General features: G+C 44.6%; 2 long non-coding RNA genes and 1 pseudogene across 3 annotated transcripts; 2 read left to right on the top strand and 1 right to left on the bottom strand.

The window, feature by feature from the left end:
- Positions 1–1110: 1110 nt before the first annotated feature.
- On the top strand, positions 1111–7677 carry LOC124676068. Its single transcript, XR_006993506.1, has 6 exons — positions 1111–1187; positions 1273–1431; positions 1704–1823; positions 1911–2212; positions 4296–4357; positions 7566–7677. It is a non-coding gene; the product is annotated as an uncharacterized LOC124676068 (long non-coding RNA).
- A 2182-nt stretch (positions 7678–9859) lies between these two features.
- Positions 9860–13954, top strand: LOC124679180. 2 transcript variants are annotated; one of them, XR_006994849.1, is made up of 5 exons: positions 9860–9895; positions 10002–10057; positions 10438–10486; positions 10832–10913; positions 13826–13954. It is a non-coding gene; the product is annotated as an uncharacterized LOC124679180 (long non-coding RNA). The 2 variants fall into 2 exon arrangements; XR_006994850.1 differs by lacking the exon at positions 13826–13954 and adding an exon at positions 13455–13732.
- Positions 13955–21103: 7149 nt separating this feature from the next.
- LOC124672125 lies at positions 21104–22835 on the bottom strand (annotated as a pseudogene).
- Between the last annotated feature and the right edge of the window lie 220 nt (positions 22836–23055).

Raw genomic sequence — 23055 nt, 5'->3', positions numbered from 1 at the left:
CGTCAGCAAAGAGAAAACCTCGAGCGTCTTCCTCTCGGACCTCGGCGCGGTGGGCGCCTTGAGGTCGCCGGTGAGCGCCGAGAAGGAGCCCATGCACCCAATCTCTTAGTTTTTCCTTGTGCTAGGGTCATTTTTGTAAAGTTAGAGGCATTGTCTTCAAATATTAGGTTTTTGAAGACAATAGAAGCCACAACCGTCACAAGTAGTGGATAGGTCCCACCTTAGAAAACCCTCTTTCTTTCGGGGAAAGTTGATCAACGCAAAAGCAGTAATTTGAAGTTCTTGTAATCAAACTGAACCAGTTGTGAAGTCTTGCAAACCAGATCTCGGAAAGAGCTGCTTCCTCTAGGCGTAGACCAAAGTTTCCCTTAGGTGACCAAATAACTTCAAATTCTGCATTTCTCCGGGTTTTGGAATAAACAAACTGATGGGAAGGTGGATTGGAACCTACAGGTACCACCAGTCGGTTAGCAGCCGACCGAATTCGTGGAGGTGGTGGGAGTATATTCACCGTAACAAATAAGGGCCTCCATGTAATTGTTGCTTTTTAATGCAGCTTCTATTCCTTCCGGGGGGGGGGGGGGCTTAGTAGTCAAAAGAAACAACAAACCGATAAAATATATGTAGATACATCTAAACCTAAATAAATTTGAAAGGAAGGGAGTGCCATCGTGACAATGGACATTGCATGGATTACTCGGCAATGCGTTAGGTGTGAGTATAGATGAACAAGTACGTACTACTGAGGACTGAACCATGTAGTACTTGGCTGCAACACAACCAACGCTTCGATTCCATCATCATCACCATTAATTAAGGCGAGGAAGTCTAGCAATCGAGGAAGATATCATCAGTACAACACACAGGAATCGACCGCCTCCTAGCTCCCATGTATCCCCATTCTTCCTCCATAGCCCGCGCTCGCCCGGCCGCCGCAGCCTCGCCGCCCCATCCCCCGATTCCCTCTCCGACGCCGCTTCCCCGCGCCACCATCTGCTGTCCTGCGAAACCCCAGCTGCTCCTCTTCAGGCAACGCGTCGAGGACGACGCGGCTCCGCCGGAACGGCACCGGCTGGGCCTCGCCGGACGATTAATTAACCGTCTACGGCCGTCTTCTTCTCGTCCGCGGAATCAAGCGCCGCCCCTCCTAGCCGTCCCAGGCCACCGGACACATCGACTTCTCATCGGTCAGTCTGTTTTCCTCCTCCTTAATCCTATGCGTCTTCGCCGTTCTGCTCACGCCCGGGAACACCCACTTGCGCTTTGATTCAGACAAGGTAGAGGAGGACGGCCACAGGGAGGATGGTTGAAAACAGGTTGGTCATGAGGAGCTGCTCACGTCGCCGTCCGGAGTGGGGAGCCGGGAGTGGGCGCACAAGACGAGTAGGCCATCCAGTCCAGTCTCGAGCTCGTCGTCCAGCCCCGTGAAAGGTAATTTCTTTCGAGAATATATGTTGTATTCCCCACTTCAAACAGTCCCGTCACCCAGCCAAAATATGTAGTTCATTAGGATTAATTGCGGATATATTTGGATTTTCCGTCCCTATCTACTTGTTTAGCCGAGAAGTAAGTGAGTTAGAAGTTTAATTTTAGGTTTGGCTTGCACGTACAAACAAAAAGCTCATTGTGTGCTCTTTTATTTTCAGTATAATCTGCAAGGGAGTTCTTTGTTTAGTCGCGTGAAATCTTTGTGATTTTTGTAGAGCTCTGTCACGGGCAAGGGCGAGGCTTCTTGAACAACAGGCACTTCCGGCCTCGACGTTCTTGTTTCGATCCTGGCCGGCCAAGCGCGAGCACTTCTCCCGATTCAGAATAAACTCTAGGTCTGGTTTCTTTCTCTATCTGTTCCCCACCACCGCCTACCTCTGGCTTCGCTGATTCAAGATTTTCTGTTTTTTTTGTTTCTTCAGATGGGGATCGATGTGGTAATCTTGATCTTCAGCCTGCTGCCAGCCCTAACCTACGGTGACACGGAAATGGAAGCAAGTAGGCGTCCACCTAGGCGCTTCAGTCCATGAACGCCCAGCTGCAAAGCCACCGTCTCCCATCGGCTTCTCGCTCTAGGGCTCGAGGCCTGCAATGACTTGCTGCCGACAACGGGTCGCTGACGCGGACCAAGAGTCGCCTTCCAGGCCCTCCACCAGCACGTCGCAGCAACCCCCTCAATTCCGGTTATGCTCCACCGAGAGCAATACCACCACAGTACAAGAAGGTAGCCACCACCCATTTTTCTTGTTGACTACTTTTGTTGGGTCGTTGATGCTAGGATGCTGTTGTTGTATGTGATCTTTGGGTTGTGCTAAATTTGGGTCAGATTAATTTGGTCTTTAGTTGTACGGTTGTACCACCTAATAAGAATATACCATGAGACGATGAAATTGATTTGGTGACTTTGCTTCTCATCTTTGCATGCATCTATCATGCCATCGATGAGGAGAGCTGAAACCTGACTGACTCCATGTATGTATCATATCCGCCGTTGTCCGTGCTGTGTTTAACATAGCAGCATTCAAGGGTGTCGAGACCTAGCTGTAACCTGAGTTTGTGGTGCTTAAGTACAACTACATATGTTTGGTAAATGGCCATGCATGTGTATAACATATGCTACATTTCAGACTACGTACGGTATGGTCTGATTTAATTAGATCGTTCTACTTGTACATCCACCCAATGTTCATATAAGCACACAAATCAAAATGACCTTTTATGAACGATCGGATTAAAACCTGAGTATTTATTAAACATGGAACTGGTTGAGGCCCTAATATTCTTCTAATTTGGTCCTCTACAGCATAACCTCAAGTTGATTAGTTTTCAGGTACTAATTGCATTTAACTGCTTTTGTTGAAGCTATGTTACGAGAGCATCCAGTCAGGTGCAACGAATTCCTTGTACCTAAGTATAGAGACTACTCTCAAGCATTTATCAATTGTAATCCTGTTGTTGATTCAAGGACCAGTATGGTTCAACCTAGCTAGCAGTTGTATATCGGAAGCGAGTCTCCATTTTATATCTGCAAGATGGAAATTTTCTCTTATGTACTACTTGTTACTAGTATTTGTTGGAGAAGGTCTCCCGGGAGCTGCTGCATGACAACAAGCTCAAGCTTGTAAACCTTGTTAGCAATTTTATCACAAGGGCACTGGCACTCATGGTTATGGCATGTTTATTTTTTCTTGTTCATACGTTGTTGTTGAATACTGTGACCGGCAATTCTTCTTGGGTAATTCTTCTTGGTCAATGCTGTGACCGGCAAGAAGAATGGTTATGTACTACTTGTTTATTTTTTCTTAGCGCTTTCAGAAGATTTCCTTTTTTCACCTCTGATGTGTGCTAAATTACAACAATATTTCTATCCATTTGGATGATATTCCTTTGCAACTGGGCACCGCCATTCAGGAGCTCGACCCCAATTTTCTTTTTCTTTGGTTACCCTCATATCGATTGCTGCCATGCTTCTATCCAATTCCTTTATGTCGTATTTACTGAAAAGATGCTTCTATTATGTATCGTATCTGGCAGGCTTCGAAATGAATATTGTAGGCTTATTTCTTGTTCAGAAATGTGCATTGGTACTACTATAATTATTTTCATGTCTATCAGTATTGAATAGCTGATCTTATGTAATTCGAAAAATGCTTCTGCAAATTGCATGAATGTGAATTCTAATGCTACTGCATATTCCATGCATGGTTGTTTCTACTGTTTTGCTGGGTTATGAATGAATCTACACTGGCAAGCAATCTTGTCTTGGAAATAATTAATAATTGTGTTTAGCGACTTAGTCCTCTCAGGCTTAAGTTTGTTGAATGGTTATCATTGTTTGATAGTACACCTTTTTTTTAATACGAGTTAAATTGGTGGTGGTTGCTCTGTCGGATTGCTTCAATCACTTGTCTACATCCAATAGTACTTGCTCTGTTTTGCTAGTATCAGTGTCCAAATGCATGTTGTTATTCACCTCACTCACCTCATGTCTGGCAATTTTAATTTGGGAATTAGCAATGCACTTTTTGCTAAGTTTTTTTATTATTATTTACCTTTACTGTTATTAACACAACAACCATGCCATGAAATGGAATATGTATTCGGTCATTTATTAAGTTTATATGTTTGTTCTCTGTTTCATCAGTTTCTTAATTCTCAGACAGTAACTAAACAATTCGATAGATCTGATATTGTTCTTTGTATTATCACTACACCCAAGATTCTCTGTGTGCCATTGGTATTGCTATGTCTGGTTAACCATTTCATTGTCTTTTTTTATCTGACTTTACTGTTTGTTGGGTCTGCAGATATACGGGGATAAATCTTTGCCAGTGGCAGCGGTGGCCTCTTCTTGGTCTTAATGTTGTAGGTGAGCTTCTGATTGTTCCCTTCTCTCCTAGTATTGGGCTTATTTCTAGTAACCACATGTTTTTCTATGGTCTATGCTAGTAGAGAATTCATCCTCAATTATGAAGTTGAGGTTTTGTGAACTACTTGGTTAATAATTTGTGTGCCCTAGCTGGGAGCAAAAGTTTTCTAGACTTCCCAGTCTCAAGTCTCAACAGGAGCTTTTATATGTGATTTACCACATTTTATTTTGTAATTATTCTTGGTTAATTTTCAGGATTCCATAGTGCTTATTTTACTAGAACACATGTTTCGAGCACAGGTTAAATAGTCACAGGTTCCAATTTTTTTTATGCAAACTAGGGTCTTGATAGCGGAATCCGGCAGTCTTATCTACCTACTGATAGTTCTTAGGGTCATTCAACGAAATCATTAGTACTGCTACAAAGTAAACAAATTAGTGGTAGTCTGATAATAATTGTCACTGTCATGTAACTGTTGTATCGGTGCTAGTACGTAGTAGCTGAAAGTGGAAATGCCTCGGTAGCATTATTTTTTTCTCGAACACATGCCAAAGCATGCGTCATTATATATTAGAAGAAGCCGTCGAGAAGACGGGAGCATACAAGAGTAGCAAAGCTACCAAAAACGAAAAGAAGAGAAAGCAAAAAAGGGAAAAAGGAAAAGAGAAAAAACTGTACAGGGCTAACTTAGTTAGACCTAGAGTTCCTCATCAAGGCTAACATCAGGGGGTCTAGCATGTAAAGGTAACTGACGCAGCGCCTTAGCACCGGCTAACGACCATTGACAAGCTTCATCTAGGATCGACTGAACTAAGGCGAGTCTGTTGGGGGCCAGATTTTTGAAGATAGCATCGTTCCTCGTCTTCCATAAACTCCAGAGAGTAAGGATGATGATGGATTTAGCACCCTTCTGCAGGGCTGGCTGAGCGTTGGCGGCAGCTGCGGCGAACCAAATGCTGAACTCGGCGTTGCCAACTGGCATACATGGCAGAAGGTTGAGCTTACTGCAGATATCATACCATATTTGTTGTGAGAAGGAGCATTGCAGCATGAGGTGAGAAATAGATTCAGGCTCTTGATCACAAAGCGCGCAGGTGTCGTTGTCAGTCAGCCCGTGGCGCAACCTCCGTTGATTGGTCCAACATCGATCCAAGGTGGCAAGCCAGACAAAAACCTTGCATTTGAGGGGTGCCCAGCAGGTCCAGATTGCACTGTGGTGTGGTGAGATAGCTGTCCCCTCAAAGAAGGCTCTGTAAGCGGATTTGGAAGAGTATTCCCCAGAAGAGGATAAGTGCCAGACAAACGTGTCCTCGCTGTCAGCGTTGACTTGTTGGGCTTGAAGCAAATCGACCAGGTGGAGGAACTGAATAATGCCATCAGCTGAGAGGGCCGCTGAGATGTCTTGGATCCAAGCATTTTCAGTAAGGGCAGAGGCGACTTTGCCAACTTTGAGGGCTCGTGGATTAACGGCAGCAAAAACCTCAGGAGCAATGGTAGCAATGTTTTGTCTGGCTATCCATCTGTCAGTCCAGAATAGAGCTCTGTTGCCGTTGCCAATGTTAACAGAGGTTGCAGCCTCTACCAGGGAAGTGATGGATTTGTTGCTCTTAATGGGAAAGTTGCTCCAAGGTTTAGAAGTATCAACACGACTTAGCCAAAGCCATCTGGCTCGGAGAGCCCAACTCATGCGCTTCACATCCAAAACTCCCAAACCCCCATACTCGGTCGGACGGCAGACATTGCTCCAGGCCACGGCACAACTGCCGCCGGCGTCATCCAGGCCATTAGCCCAAAAGAATGTTCTCTGACACTTGATGATGGCTTCGGAAATGGGCTTGGGAAGGTCAGTAGAAAGCATAGTATGGATGGGGGTCGCAGCTAAGACCGATTTGATGAGCACGATCCTGCCTCGGTAGCATTATTATTTATCTTCTTTCAGTTTATATAAGTATCGTGCATTGACTTTCAGTTATGTATTCCTTATCATTTTTTTCCACAGGGAAATCATCCGTGTGAAGCTGCAGAGTGCAAATATCAAACACTTGACAGTTTACAAGGCCATTTGTTAGTCTGTCTTCCACCCTTTAAAAGCCAAGAATAGAAACTTTGATTGCTGTGTGTTTCAGCTTGTTTCCAGTGCCATTTTAGGTGGTCCTTGCTGTGAAACAAGTGCTGCTTTGCACTAGCAGTTCTGGTGAGTTACATAATGAACAATCAGCACATTTTCAGTTCAATTCATCGTATGTGCTGATCTAGATTTTAGTCTTACTAGAATAGGGTCAGTTCTGAATACAAGTTTAGCTTTTAGAATACTCATAGATACTAGTTTCGATTCTCACCCCTGAATTCTAGATAAATATAACTTGCCTTGGCAAGTTTATAGTTTTTTTTCCGAGAAAACGCATAGAGCTTTTGCGTCTCATTTATTTATTTGAATATGTAGAAGGTTTGTTGTCACATGCCTCTGAAGAGGAACAGAACAGAAGAAGCTTTTGCATTATATACTACTATATGCTAAATGAAATTCCAAACTTTGAGGTGGTCTGATGATATACATCCTTTTAGTTCAAATATGAATCTGTCTTTAGTTTATCAGCTTCATTCAGAGTGCCAGGCTGCTTCATAAAACATTACTATATGTTAAAGTTTTGATCATGCTATCAGGCTCTCTATCCACTTTATATCAGCCGATGCTGCATTATGTAGGGTAATGGTGATTTTTATTCTGGCTGTTGTTCTTGATGTGATAAATGTAAGTGAAAAAACATGAGGAAATTGATTACTATCTATGTTGTTAAACATGGTTCAAAGAAATAATTACCAATAGATTGATGAATTCAACATTAAATCATCCTTCTAACACACCATAAAACTGTTTTACTTGCTGTTGGACTGATATTATAAACAAATAGACCTAGCTTGTTAATTTGGGCCAGAAATGAAGTATTTGGGTCTGTTAAGTACCTACTGAGGTTGGCAAATGTTGTGTTTTGCCAAGGCAAACTACAAGTTGGATGAGATTGGCTCATGTGTACTTTTGTCATGAAATGTTGTAGTTGTTTGTGCACTTCTCTGTTAGCTGATTAGAACATATTCTTCTCGCATTCGTTCCATTAGTGTTTATCGTTATTATTGTTCATTTACTTATCCTGTTCTGGTAAGCAAAACTATGTATTCTGTTTTTCTTATAACCATTATATTTTTCAGCATTTATCCTCTGTCCAAGTAAGAAGAACAGATCAAGCGCCACCATGGTGCTGTCATTGTGGAGCGCTGAGTACGCAAGCCCTGCCGTGGCACCGTACGAGCCGAGCTTCTTAAGCAGTGGTAGTCGCTAGAGCAGTACAAGGAGGAGCGGATTGACATGGCATTCATGAAGGGGAGAAATGGATGTGGCCCTAATGCAGTAGGCAGTAGCGGTAGTGGAGTACTAAAGACGGAGATGGCCAGGAGGTAGCCATGGTTTCGACTACTTCAACTTCCCTTGCTGCCATGTGATGGAGGTAGCCATGGTCCACTGTGTCGCAGCCATGGCAGCGTCCGCTTTCTTCCTAGAGTCCATGCTCTAGGTTAGTCATCATGTTCCTCTTATTTCTCCACTACATGCTATGTGTACCTCGATCATACAACGGTTGCTTCTGTGATCCGACCGAAGAGTCGATTATCTACTTATTTAGGACTCAGTAGTGACGTTGTTTGATGAAGATTTTGTATTGGCAACGATTTGGTATATTATTCTACATATTTCGAATTACTGTGTAGTATCATCTGCATAGATCTATATAATTTTTTGGTTCCGACATGATTTGTTTTCAGTTGATATTGCAGGCCCCTGTCGGATTTTAATTTAAGCATATAAAAGTTGTGTATTTTGTCCTGATTTGGTGTTGTTGTATAGATCTATCTTGCAATGTTGTAATACAATGAGCTAGCAGTTTTTTGTTTGTGAAATATTGGAGGCTACTTTTCCATGTCTTGGAATCATTGAGACCACGTTTTGGAAATATTGGAATCTTGTTTTGACTACAGTTCTGTTGAGGTTGCATATCAGTATGAACATCCTTTTAATGGTAAATAACTTAGGTTTTGTTGAAATTCTGGTCTGATTGAGCCTAACACAAACCTTTTAATTACCGCCAATGCAGCTTATTGTGTTCCACGGCCTCCTCACTGGCAGACTTGTATGCGAGAAGGTCAATCCGGGCAGTGCATCAGGCGGTCTGGAGCGAGGTCAGTTGATCATCATCTGCAATTTAGCATCATAACATGGTTTCATCCAAAGCTTCTTGTCCAAAATCAGTTGCATGGTTTTGGCATCATACATACATGCATGGTTTCATATACATGTGCGTTTCCTCTCCTCGGACAAATAAAATAAGTAGCCGCTATGGATAAACTTCTGCCATTGCATGTAAAAGCATCAACTCCTAGAATTATTACTTTTGGATAGTTGAGGTTAGAAGTTTGAGCTCTGTTATTATTGGCCACTCTCTTGCGATGCCCAGAATTATATGGGCCATCTCCCTCTCACATGTTCTTTTTTTTCTTCTTATTGGCGCCTTTTCATGCATTGTAGATGACTACACACATTGAGTAGAGATGGACTCAGACCGAGATGCATAAAAAATGCTCTCAGATTTGTTTACTACCATAATAGATGAAACTCATATACCTATGAAGATTATTCTGACATGAATAATTTTCATTAATTCGTATTTGTATTGTTCGGCATATGTTTTATCTTTCCAACTAAGTACGAGCTATAATAGTGGCTGGCATCTCAAGTGGTATTCACCATACGACCTGTTCATCTCGAAAGACTCAGGGGAGGTATTGAAGAAGTCTGCAAGCTCTACTGATGCATGGTGTGTACAATACCAACATTTGAGAAGTCAGCCTGTATCATGGAAATTTCATTCGTATCACTGCTTGCCATGTCTGGTTTTTTAGCTACTTATTTCCTTGTGAGACGACATCGAATATGGATTTGGCCATTCTTTGGTGGATGTTTAGGATTATGGACTGATTGATTCTATTGCTAGCTCTTGGCATGATCTGAGTGTTGCTAACACCGTTGTGTGTATATATAAATATCGTGCCGGTGAAATTTAGATATTCCTTATGGTAGTATCATTCTCTGCTTAAGTATAGATTTATGTGGTATGTCCCTGCATAGGAATCATGCTCCTGTGTATGCGTTGGGCAATAGTAAACTGGTTTCCTTTGCACATTTGCAATTTTATTTTTAACTTGCATCTCTTGTTAATAACCATCTGATCGAGTGGAAAGATTTTCTGGTGCAGATGATGGTGACGAGGGTGCCCAAACGTTTGGACATGAGCTGGATGAGAAGCTTCCCATGATCAAGTGCTGTCCCGCAGCGGTGTTGTCCAGTAGCACAAGTGCTGTCCTCGGCGGCGCTTATGAGAAGTCCAAGAAGAAGGAGCAATCAAGTCTTCCCTTGAGGAAAGAGGGCCGGTATATATTTCAAAGGCTTCCCTTGAGGAAAGAGGGCCGGTATGGATGACATCCTCAATGTAATTGGCACTGCCTATCTTCCTTTGTTGTGTGTGTTCCCTATAACACACTCTTCATAGTGGAGAAACATAGTTTATACAACTGACATCTTTCTTTGTTGAACAGGACCTTACCTCATGGCGGCCCTTTTGACAAAGAGGTTATGGTGGCTCTTCAGGATGGTACAGTTTTCCACCGAAAAAGTTCCCTTGTTTACTTTATACTAGTCTTCCTTGCTATAGTTAGCCTTTTTGGTCAAGTCTCTGTGCTGGACAAGAAGTGCTGAATGGATGTGCTTAAGAGTAGTGTTATCTCTTTGCAAAGTCTAGATGTAGAGTAGAGTGGTCATAAGGGGTATATAAGTGCAAATTTGAGCCGAGTGAAGGAAGGTGTGGATTAGTTTAGTTGAATGTTGTGAACATATGAACTAGAATGATTGTGTTGCATCATACATCTCAAACCACTAGTGCAGCACAATATTCTATAGGTGTTGCTAATAGAAGAAATTATTTTCAGTAAATTGGGCACACTATAACTAGAATGATTGTGTTGCTTCTATCAGGTGCACTGGATACTGATAGTCTGATGCACGTTGTGAACCACTTGGAAAGGTATAGGTCTCATAATGGATGATTTCGTGTCTACCTTTAATATTTGTGTTGTGAAATCTATCAAATTGTTTCCTTATCTGCTGTTGAGGTACATGCATGGACTTTGGCCAAGTGGACAAGGGTGCAGTTGCAAGTTACCTTCACTGATATATATTTTTGTTCTTGGGGCATTAGCCAATTGGAGTAGGGCGAGTTTCTATTTAGTGGGCATGACTGATTCTTTGTGTTGGATGTTCATGAATATGAATGAAATGTAATATGTGATGTTCTCAGTATAGAATTTTGAATGGTTTTTCAACTTATTTCTTACTCGGAACGAATTATGATATGCCTCTGATGTGTCAGATATACATACACATCGACTGGACGGCCAGAGCAGCAGCTAGACATGTATTGAGGACTTGGGAGCATTTGGTCCCGCTTACAGGTAGACAAGGAACAACATATTTCCTTCCATGCAGATTAACGTGACATGTTGTTGTGGGTGAGTGGAGTTCCTGGATGGATGGAGTAAAATTGGTGAAGTAGAATGAATAAATTGGCGAGGTGTAGTGTACATTTTTCTACTCGACATATACTTTCTTTACGGGGAGCTGATTTTTAGTTTGCTTCAAATTGCCTACCGTGCTGAGCTACCCTGCCAACTTGGCCTAGGACTAAGCCAACCCGAAGGTGGGTCCCATCATAAAGAAGATGATGTCCCAGTGAATGTCATGAGAAGTAGATGAACTCTCAGGTGAAGAGTGTCGTCTTTTTTGTGGATGGAGATTGGTGTAGAGAAACACTCTTTGTCATGAGGATCTTACTTATGCTGGCTTTCACATTGCTTGTGTGTTGGATGTGGAACACCTTGGGCTTAGTGGGCTGGATGTGTTAGAAAGATACTTCTTTCTAATTGCTTGTTCACTGTGTTATTACTTTGTGTTCCTGCTCCCTATAGTTTATCCGAATAATGAGCGTCATGTTATCCAAATTAGTTGTGAAGTCCTTAAACTTTTTTCCAGTTGACAATGAAAAACCAGAGTAGATTCAAATTGTGTATGCAGTATTGCAAAAGTACATGCTTAGGTGTCTTCTGTCAGTGCTTATTTGCTTGATGTCTTGTGCATGCTTTGAATTTGATACTGTCCTATTTGAACTATTAGTTTGTTTACGGATGACAAGTGTTAGATGTGATTATGCAACTTGGGGAAGTTTTTTATACTTCTTGTAGACATAATGGTGTACGGCAAGAAGAAAGAAGTCCACATGCCCCCCCTAGGTTTCAGCTTTGGGACGTTTAACCCCCCCATGTTTCAACTGGAACACATAACCCCCACAAGTTTCAATTACCGGCCAAATAACCCCCCGAGGCTGGTGATGGCTGTTTTAGCTGACGTGAACAGTGGTTTTAGCTGACATGGACAATGGTTTTAAGCCACGTAGGCGATTACGTGGACAGTGGAACACTTAACCCCCAGGTTTTCTTCTTTATTTGCATTGCAGGTGTAAGGCGTGCGAGCATGGCAGCCGCTCCTCGTCGGACCGCTGCAGCACCGCCCTGCAGGCGTGCGCAACCGTCGCCACATCGAAACGCCGCTGCAGCACTGCCCTGGGCTGCTTCACCTGCAGCCGTGTGCCTCCACCTCGAACTGGTAGGGCCGACGCTCAGCATTGAGCCACCACGGTGCACCATCCCAGTCGCACAGCCGAGGCATGGCAGCGAGCACGGCACGGAGGATGTGGTCGGTTCGGAGGAAGATGGATGCGTCGGCGAATGGGGCGCACCTCGTCGGATGTCCAGGGCAGCTGCTGAATCTCACCCCTGCCCTCTGCCCCTCTAAATCTCGGGCTTCACAATCCCGTGAATCCAAACTCGAAATCCCACAAAGTCGGTAGAGAAACAAGCAGAACTGCAACTAAAAACTACCCCAAATCCAATTCCAATTCTTCCAAAATTTCTATATGAAAACAATCATGTAAACCAAAGAGGAATCAAAGAGGCCCTGATCTTGAAGCAAAAGAAACATTCATGCCATTAAATCATCAACCGAGGAGATTCCCCTACCAACAGACAGTGGATCGAAGGGATCCCATTATTCCACTCCCAAATCCAAAGGCATAACCAGCTAAGAATCTTTCAAATAACATCATACCAGGTGAGACAGAACAACAAATGAGGAGTTGAGCACAGAACCAACATCTCATCAGGATACACATAGACATGGCAACTTCAGTCCGTGCAGGTGAGCTGCATGCCTAGAATCGTGGGAGCTTAAGTATAATTAGCAGTCCACTTACAATCCTTGGTGGCCGCCTGAACCGGTGAGGCTCACGGCGTGCAGAGGTACCCGACAAAGGCCTCGCCTTTGAGCGTGTCCCTGGTGAAGGCGGCGTTCACCACCGCTCCGTACGCGTTCCTGGCGAAGCAGGCAACCAGGACGGATCCACGCCGCTGGCGTTCCCCGAGCGCCAGCGCCGACGCGTCCGCCGGGTTGAGCACCTGTGCCGGCAACCAAGGGTGTCTCCTCACATTGGCCCACACCAGCGCCGACACGTCCGCCGGGTTGAGCACCTGTGCCGGCAACCAAGGGTGTCTCCTCACATTGGCCCACACCAGCGCCGCCGCCGCCAGCAGCCCGCTCGCCGTTCTCGTCCTCCTCGAATGTGCAGTGGTACAGAGCGGTGGGGCAGAGTATGCGCTAGAGACGCGGAAGAGGAGGGGTGTGGACTTTTCTGCCCAATCTACGTGGCCAAAACCACTGTCCAAGTCAGCTTAAAACAACCATCTAGAGCTTGAGGGGGTAATTTAACCGGTAAGGCATACTTGAGGGGGTTATGTGCTCCACTTTAAACCTAGGGGGGTCAAACGTCCCAAACCTGAAACACAGGGGGGTTATCTAGACTTCTTTCCGGCAAGAACTAGTTCTCTGTGTTAAACTAATTTTGCATATAGTTACATCTATGATCCCATAAAAAAATATGCCAGGTAGTATGGAATGATACATCGACTTTGAGCATTTCTTGTGTGCCATCTCTACATTTTATGAAGAAAATAGCAGGTACATGTTCTGGTTTCATGTCTGAATGCTAGAACAAATCTAGAAGAGACTGTCTCTGAATGTGAGCAGCAAATAAATAACTTGAGATGGTGTCTGAATGTGAGAACACATAGGTCTGGCACACATAAGTGAGCCTGACAGACTGGTACAATCGGCTGGATACTTGATTTTGCTCTTCATAGTGCATCTAGTAAACTTTGAAGGAATATGTTGCGTATTTTCTTCTTGATTGCCGCCTGAATTGAAAATTGTTTTCTAGATTTAGTAATCCTACTTTAGTTGTGTTTTTGTATTTCAGCGGAGAAATGGAGCTGGCCAGCAGAGGTGGCTCTGGTCGCTGGATCCAGCCAGCAAGTAGCCTGTGGGTTTTGGTACTTTTCTGGTTGCCTATTGTGTTGTCTGGGATCAATCGTGTGGGAGTGCAATGAATGCTTCTTTGCACTATACCAGTTATGGTGAGATACATAGCAAGCAACCAGCACTATTTCGGTTGAGCTCATCATGCCTGGTGGTCTAGATTATAGTTTTACTATAATAAGGTGAGTTGTGAATTCAGGTATAGCATTTACATCATTTTGCATTATTGTGTCTTGAAAACTTCTCATTTTCCGTTATAATATCCCAATGACAGGCTCAGTGAAATTCCAAACTTTGAGATGGTCTGCTTGTCTTTAAGTTGAGATAGGAAGTTATTTTCATCTACATTCCAGAGTGCCAGCCTGCTACATAGAACCTTACTACATACATACTGGGTGCATATTAACCTAAGAGCGAAAACACCATGTCCTAAATCATCATGCTATTAGGCTCTGTATCCACTTTATACCAGCCGAGTCTGGTAAATAAAAGTGAAAAAATGGCTAATCTGAATGTTGTTTCGTCTCTCATTAATAACTGACTAATATGTTCGTCTCCATCATCCTATACCTAGTAGTAGCACATGAAGTGACACATGGCTTGTCCGAAAGATATCATTTTTGCCATTGTTGTTTTTTTTCCCTTTTTGTAATGGACAGAAAACCAGTGAGTAATGCTCTTGTTGTGTCGTGTGGGTTGTTTAGTCAAACCCTCCTTGAAATCTATCTATTCTTGGTAGATGTGCTCTAGATCTGACCAAGATGGATTGTTTTTGTGCAAGGATGATGACGAGGACTAGATGGCAGCCAGGGTAGCAGCTGTGACCTGTAGCTGCTGCAGCTTGGTGCATCTTACTCGGATGGAAGCTGGAAGACTCGTGGGACAATGGGCATCAGCAGCTGGAAGACTCATGGGACAATGGACATCTTCATATATACGGCTTGGTCGTTGAACAATCTCTAAGCAGATGCAGCTTTCTTTCTAGCTCCTTATTTATCTCTGCAATATTTATGGTTGCAACCGAACATTGAGATTTGAGAGCATCTAGTAACCTGGCATGAATGTGTTGTACGCAACCATCCCAGCTTTCATTGATGTTTGTTGTTTGGTATTGCACTATTTTTGTTTGATTATTCCTTTGGTTGAGGTTGATTGTACGACTGAATGTCAAATGAGTTGTGATGTGTGCACTCTAGTCTTTTCCGATGTATATTACTTGTGTGTTCTGGATGTCTGAAAAACATCAAAGGTCAACAAATATTTTTGCTCATTAACCTCTCTACCATTTATTGTTTGGACAAGGTTATTCTGCTCCCTAACTTATGCTCCTGCTCCAATGAAAATTCAGAAAAAATAGCGTATAAAATCAAAAAAAAAATCTAAAATATTTGTACAATGAATTATTGTCATTTCTCACCACAATATTACTTGCAGTTAGAACACATCCTCATGTTCGTCGTATTTTTTTTTAGAATTTTTGATTTTGTTTGCTATTTTTTTGCAAATTCTTTATTCGGGCAAGGGCATATGAGCTTGGGTTCAAATGTTCATTTTTCGTCATTGTTTATATAAAAATAATCAGCTATTCATTATCATTCATTTATTACTACCGTCAGCTAGTTTTCATGTGATGCACGTTTGAGCCACCAATGCTAATTTCTTTAGGGAAAGCAGAAGGAAAGCATCAATCTACCTATCAGTATTTAGGAAAAGCATGAAACAATATATCCACCGAACATGCTGCTTTAAGCCATAGATCTCTACCACTTTTTTTCCCAGAAGCAGAACTTCACTTGTGAACGATACAAATTCATTGTCAAAAGGATTCAAAGCCGTAAAAAATCATGGATACCAATTCAGCCCATTGGCGGAGCCACAGGTCTCTGCCGAACTTTCAAACTTTCTGGAATATGTATGGCATGTTGTCACAACCAAGTACCCATATTCCTCCGTGGCCTCATCCCATGTGTTCCAGCCGCACGCCATACCATTGGATGGAACAACCAAATTAAGTGAGTGGAGACTACTTGGTTCGCAGGGGGGCTCTTAGGATTCCCATGATCCACATCCTAGAAATCCGGGAGTGATATTAACCGTGCGGTTTCTCGGAGTTGTTATACACCGCCTATATAGGATGCTTAGGATTTTATGGTCTCATGATTGATGGCAAATTAATGATGGAAGCGTGATAGGAATCCTCCCGTATTAACTAGATTTGCCTCTTTTCCATGCTTGCCGGTTGGTCTCACAAGGCATCTAGCCATGTCAATGATCCGTGAGAAAAGACATCCCAGCGGTCAATCGCTCTCGACGAGCAGCGCGAGAGAAGAGAAACCACCGAAATTAATTTTGTTTCCCGCCACACCTCTTAATTCCCTCGAAATTTCAAACCTCTTCAGCAACCTTAGACCTGTCGCTCCTCTATAAGTACTAGGCCATTGTCACGCAGCCGCGCGTCGGCTATCGCGTGACTTGTGACTTTGGACTTTGGCGTCGGCGAGGCGAGGCGAGGCGAGGAGAGCAGCCACTCCGTTCTTCTCGACGAGATGAGACGAGATCAAGGCGTGATCTGCAGCGGGCGGATCTTGTTCTTATTCTGTCAAAGCTGCAGTCCAACAACGCCATCAACATTTGGATTGAATCGTAAGGTTAGTTCTCCACGGATTCTTTTGATGCATGAATTAGATTTATTTTCTTAGCCTGCTCCGAACTAGGATCAATCAAGGTTAATCCCTCTCGTCGACGACTGTCCGCTCTACTCCCTGCGATTCACCACTGTGATGCCGTCTCCCGCGCAACTCCCGGCAGCTACTGGGAAGTACGTTCCCTCACTTCCAGCATCTTAGCTAAATGGACCAAGCCTGCCCATGACAGATCAACATAGATCAATGGAGCGGGGAGGTGAGGACTTCGTGGTGTCTGGTAGGTCGGGGGATGATGGAGTCCTCGATTTCACGGACGAGGACGGTGCCAGTGATGCGTTCGCGACTCCGGCAATGGGGGCTTCAGTTACAAATTTCATTCACGAGGTACTCAAGTCTCAATTTCTATTTGGTTTCTTCCATTTATATTTTGTTCATCGAGAACTGAATGAAATGTGCAGTCATTTAGAGGATAATGGCAGTTGCCTGCCTACTAGGATATGGAAGCTTGGCGAATGCTCCAGAACAAGAAGAGTCATATTTGGTCACAATAGACCTTGTGTTCCTCTAGCTCCCAGTATAGCTCCTGAGTGTCTTTCATCTGTCTCCTACCGGTTTGTCCATGTTCTAGGTGCCTCCTCAGCTACGTCTTCCTCAAGTCTTCTGTCACGGCATGTTTGGGTGTTTGGCAAGCTACTTGTCAAAAAGAGTGCTAATAACAGTTAAAAAAAAAGAGTGCTAACACTATCTAGTCTAAAATAGTAGCATTTAGATAGACTTCCTCACTCCCCAAAAGACTCAGATCGTTGCCTCTAGTCTAGGAATAAAAATCAACATGGACCATCCAAAAGCAATAACGTACGGTAGTGCATTGGTTAGGTGAGCCTGTTTGCCCATAAACAAGAAATACATGATAGAAATATAATAAAATTTTGACGCATAGTACGTGAGTTAACTTGCATGCTAAAACATTCGACAGATCAGGCCTCAGCGGTGTTGAAAAACAAATAATCCAAAATACTCAATAGTCTACTTCCTCAGCGGTGTCGAAATTAGGAACTCGCGCATCATCTCATGAATCCACTTCTTCCGATCCAAACTAATTATCGCAAATTTAGGCAAAATGTTGCTGCCTAAATCTGTGTAGCTAGATTCAATGAACATGCAACAACTAATTTGAATCAGAGGCAGCACCTCCTTTGCATCTCACTCTATGTTGCTTGTTTGCTTCAGCCTTGTTTCTGAAGTGATCTCGAACGGGCTGCAACATCATGTTTAGTGCCCTCTCAAGGGCCTGTTTTACGTCGGGAGGATGCAGAGCGCCACATTTATAATCGTCGGCAAACTCTTCCATGCTCACAAACGTCTTGTTGCCACCGTCCTCATCCCTCCGAACCACCTCAAACTTTCCGAACCAAGGTAGGATTATATGCTGGATGTACTCCAAGCACGGGTTGCCTTGTACGGATCCCGGAGGGCAGAAAGCTTTCCTCATTGCCCTACCGATGGCGTGCTCACTATCTTCCATGAAGACGGCCCATGCTGGGATCTCCGCACATCTCCATCTCAGGGAATTCTAGCAAGTTAGGCAGCTCATTGTTGAACAAAGCAACCGGCCGCCTATCGCCCTTCCCCCGACGGGCATCGCAGTACTCTCTAGCTAACATGTGCGCCCCGCGCTGATCCAGGCTCAGCAGCCACAAATCCGCCTCGGGAAACAGGAGCATCCCAGCGCTCTGCAGGCATGGAGACAGTATCTCGGCGGCGTTAAAATCTCTCCGCAGCCACAAATCAATGAAGGTTAGACCTAGGGGTTTTACCTTTTTTTTCTTCTTCCAATAAAACGAATATTTTGAAATCAAGATACCAATTACACCACGACCTTTGCAACAACATAATGTCCCAAACTAGTCAAGACATCAAGGACACGCACTTGTAGCATCAGAAACAACCACCGTACTAACAACAAAACTGGTTCTCCAACATTGCGACACCTTCAGGCGGCACAATGTTCAAGCGTCGCGACACACTCAATCCCCAAGAAAAGGAATCACACGCTTTCTTTCACCATGTACAGACAAACCATGGCTTGTGATGCGCCTCTCAACACCTACATGGGACCCTGCGACCGCGGCCAACGCAGGAGGCGCCAGAATCACAATCATCACGAAGAACAAGGCGTAGCATCACCGGCCGCGACCGCCTCGATGTGGCTCGTCTCATCCACAGAGGCGGTACAACTCACCTGCCCCCTAAGAGTGCCACCTCCGTATCATACCGTCCGTGACCAAACCAGAGGGGGGGGAGGGCTGTCAGAAGGGGGCCCACCACATTTCCGAGTTATATATCTTCTCCGTTGAGCGTAACGTGTACATGATCACTGCGCAACCTTCTGAGCTCGGCAAGAGGGCTCGCTAGGCGACAAGGGTGTCATTGTGGAAAGCGTGATACGCAAGACATCTCTTTTTAGAACCAAAACCCTGATTGCCTGAGAGGGACCCGCTAGGGCAGCACGCAGTGGCGGACCCAGGAAATTTTGGAAGCCTGGGCGCACCACAAGGCAGTTAAATTTTTTCGCCGGCAAATGTAAGTATCACATGAAACAAATATTATTTTTACACTGGTTTTGTTTTATGCGGAAATATGAAAAAAGGTGACAACACATTCGAATGTTTAGAAGTTCACAACACATTCGAATGTATGCGCCGTTGAGGTCGAGCCTAACGAGCCGTCGAGCCGACACCTGCCAGAGCCAGAGCCTCCATCTGCCCATCTTGTTGGCGCTTTCGGCCGAGGCATGCTACTAGACCAGGGACCATAGGCGGACGAATGATTCACATCCAGTCGTCCACCTCCCGACTATCTATCGCCCATAGCTACCACCTGCGACCTGCTGATCTACCGCCGTAGCATCTAACTTTTAGGGCAAGGTTTCAGAGAGAGTCGATTTGGGAGAGAAGAGATTCTTTTTATTGACCAGCTAAGAATTTTTGGGGAAACTAGAGTCAAAATATCAATCATTCTATCAAATAGATGATGACAACTTGGAGAAAAATAAAATTATACATGGTAGCAAAGATACAAGATCTTTTATTTTTTTGCGGAAAGATCTTTTAGATTGACTAACAAAGCTATTAGCTTTTTTCTTACATTAACAAAGCTAGTAAAATTCTTTTTGAAGGCTAGCTACTAGCTAACAATGATAATTTTTTATATGCTCCGTACTATTTTAAAAGAGCGAGGAGCAAAGCAGCAGTGCTGTGTCTTGGTCAATTTTTTATTGGGCTTTCTTCTTGTTACATAGGAGGTCTCGGTACGTTTTTGGGACTTCCGGCCTGCTTGCTCATTAATTGGGCCACCCATGCTTAAGTATAGATATTTATGCACAAATCTCTAGCGCGTCACGGCCAGTTCGGCCTTCAGCCCTTTGATATCCTATCGAGCATAGGCTGATCCAGTCTCACGCGAGTCAGGCGCCGATGGAAGCCCGGGCACACCCATCCAGAAGTCAATATTTCTACGCTGGAGTTTCTCTCACGCAACGCACACACGGAAGCGAAGCCCGGGCGCGTGCCCGGGCAACAGGGAAGCTCGGTCCGCCCATGGCAGCACGGAGACTATAGGCTGCTCTAGGTTGGCCTAACCACCCCATGAGCCTCGTGGTTTCTTAGCTCGCGGACAAAGCTAACTACACCAGTTCGAGAAAGCAAGGTACAATGATAAAGGTAATTGAACACACAAATGACGGTTGTTCTTCCGTACAAGCCATTCTGTCGGCTAGGAACATATGGCGGTTGCCTGCCTACTAGGATATGGCAGCTTGGCGAATGCTCCAGAACAAGAAGAGTCATATTTGGTCACAATAGACCTTGTGTTCCTCTAGGTCCCGAGTATAGCTCCTGAGTGCCTTTCATCTGTCTCCTACCGGTTTGTCCATGTTCTAGGTGCCTCCTCAGCTACGTCTTCCTCAAGTCTTCTGTCACGGCATGTTTTGGTGTTTGGCAAGCTACATGTCAAAAAGAGTGCTAATAACAGTTCAAAAAAAAAAGAGTGCTAACACTATCTAGTCTAAAATAGTACTGCATTTAGATAGACTTCCTCACTCCCCAAAAGACTCAGATCGTTGCCTCCAGTCTAGGAATAAAAATAAACATGGACTATCCAAAAGCAATAACGTACGGAGCATTGGTTAGGTGAGCCTGTTTGCCCATAAACAAGAAATACATGATAGAAATACAATAAAATTTTGACACATAGTACGTGAGTTAACTTGCATGCTAAAACATTCGACAGATAAGGCCTCAGCGGTGTTGAAAAACAAATAATCCAAAATACTCAATAGTCTATCATTTATATTTTTTTTCCAAAATTTCCCCGAGAACCTAATCCCACTTTTAATGGGATTACATGATCTACCTACTTAATTATCGAATTCCGCAATAATCTCTTGACTCGGAATTAGGAACTCGTGCATCATCTCATGAATCCACTTCCTCCGATCCAAACTAATTATCGCAAATTTAGGCAAAATGTTGCTGCCTAAATCTGTCTAGCTAGATTCAATGAACATGCGACAACTAATTTGAATCAGAGGTAGCACCTCCTTTGCATCTCCCTCTATCTTGCTTGTTTGCTTCAGCCTTGTTTCTGAAGTGATCTCGAACGGGCTGCAACATCATGTTTAGTGCCCTCTCAAGGGCCTGCTTCACGTCAGGAGGATGCAGAGCGCCACTTCTATAATCGGCAGCAAACTCTTCCATGCTCACAAACGTCTTGTTGCCACCGTCCTCATCCCCCCGAACCACCTCAAACTTTCCGAACCAAGGTAGGATTATATGCTCGATGTACTCCAAGCACGGGTTGCCTTCTATGGATCCTGGAGGGCAGAAAGCTTTCCTCATTGTCCTACCGATGGCATGCTCACTATCTTCCATGAAGACGGCCCATCTCGGATCGCCGCACATTTCCATCTCAGGCATTTCTAGCAAGTTAGGAAGCACATTGTTGAACAGAGCAACCGGCCGTGTATTGCCCATCCCCCGGGCATCGCAGTACTCTGTAGCTAACATGTGTGCCCCGCGCTGATCCAGGCTCAGCAGCCACAAGTCCGCCTCGGGAAACAGTAGCATCCCAGCGCTCTGCAAGCAGGGAGACAGTATCTCGGCGCGCGGCGTTAAAGTCTCTCAGCGCGTAACGGTCGATGCTCCCGTAGCCCTTTGTATGTTTGGACGCATGGAAACGGAGAAACCTTTTTATTCCACCCAGCTCGCTTGTTCTTGCGACATCCATGGTAAGCGGCCAGTATACGTTTTCGTTGCGACTTATTCCGTCCGACAGCCACACGGGCTCTACCCCGTCGAGATCCATGCCGGCTGCTTTCCAGACCTCAAGGTTGTACGAGCCAAGTTCCTTCATCTCTGTTAGATCGCCACCAAACCTGCCACCAGTGTCCTCCGGGTCCAGCCGAGCAAGCCAATCTGCCATCAGGATCTTCACTCTGCAACCGGCTTTGATCATCTTGTTGACATTTACCGTCACGGAGATCCCCTGGGTTATATGCATAGAGGGGGAGGAATCACACCAGACGTAGCAAACGGGGGCAGTTTTCGTTTCCAGTAGCTGCTTGAGCTCGTTCTGGTTGATGCAATCGCCGATGCTCGTCAGAGCTGCGAACCTTTGATCAGAACACCCGCCGGCAGCACCTAGCTCCCTCGTAGAAGCGTCATCGACTGAATTCTCCACCGTGGAAAAACTACGCTGTACCGGCAGCACCTAGCTCCCTCGTAGAAGCCTCTGCACGGAATGAACCGCCCGAACAGCGGCTGCTGCGTGTCGGCGTGGTCCGTCACGTGGGCCAGCGTGCGTCATCCACTCCGTCTGAGGCGGGCCACGCTCGCTCGCTTCATGCATTGCGCGCGTGAGACTAGCACACGGTGCGGCCCGATGGTGACGCGGTCAACCAAGGAACGCTCCATGATCACGTTTTTCTGTTTCTCTCTCTTTTTTCTTTTCTTTTTCGGCGCGCTCTCTCTCTCTCTCTCTCCATGATCTCAGGACGACTGCACAAGTATTGCCCGCGCGCCTACTCATGTCACGTCACCTTGCTCCGCCCGATCGACCAGCAAACCAAAATTCCTTCCCTTCTTTTCTTTTCTTCTTTTTTCTCTCTCCATAAGTAGTAGTATCAATCCTGATTCTAGTGGCTTAATTAATTGCCGGCAGCGGCGGGGAACCTGCATGCCAACCAAGCCACTCGTTCGGTCGTTTCTTTGTATACACGTTCGACTCTGCTGCATTGTTGTACACCATCGAGTCTCCATTTAATCGATCCGTAAAACGCGCGCTTCTTTCCTTCATTTTATTTTTGGACGCCATGCGATCAATGGAGCAGGGTAATTAATCATCAGGTCGATCGATTCGATTCCCCCAACCTGCATCGGACTACAAAGCTGGATTGGAGTACTACGTGTATCTAATTAAGCGTGCCCAATTAAATGGTGCAGCTACGTAGTGCAATTCCTTTTCTTTT

This window comes from Lolium rigidum, chromosome 7 (genome assembly GCF_022539505.1).
Source record: "Lolium rigidum isolate FL_2022 chromosome 7, APGP_CSIRO_Lrig_0.1, whole genome shotgun sequence".
Taxonomy (NCBI): domain Eukaryota; kingdom Viridiplantae; phylum Streptophyta; class Magnoliopsida; order Poales; family Poaceae; genus Lolium; species Lolium rigidum.
This window is presented reverse-complemented; position numbering and strand designations above follow the sequence as displayed.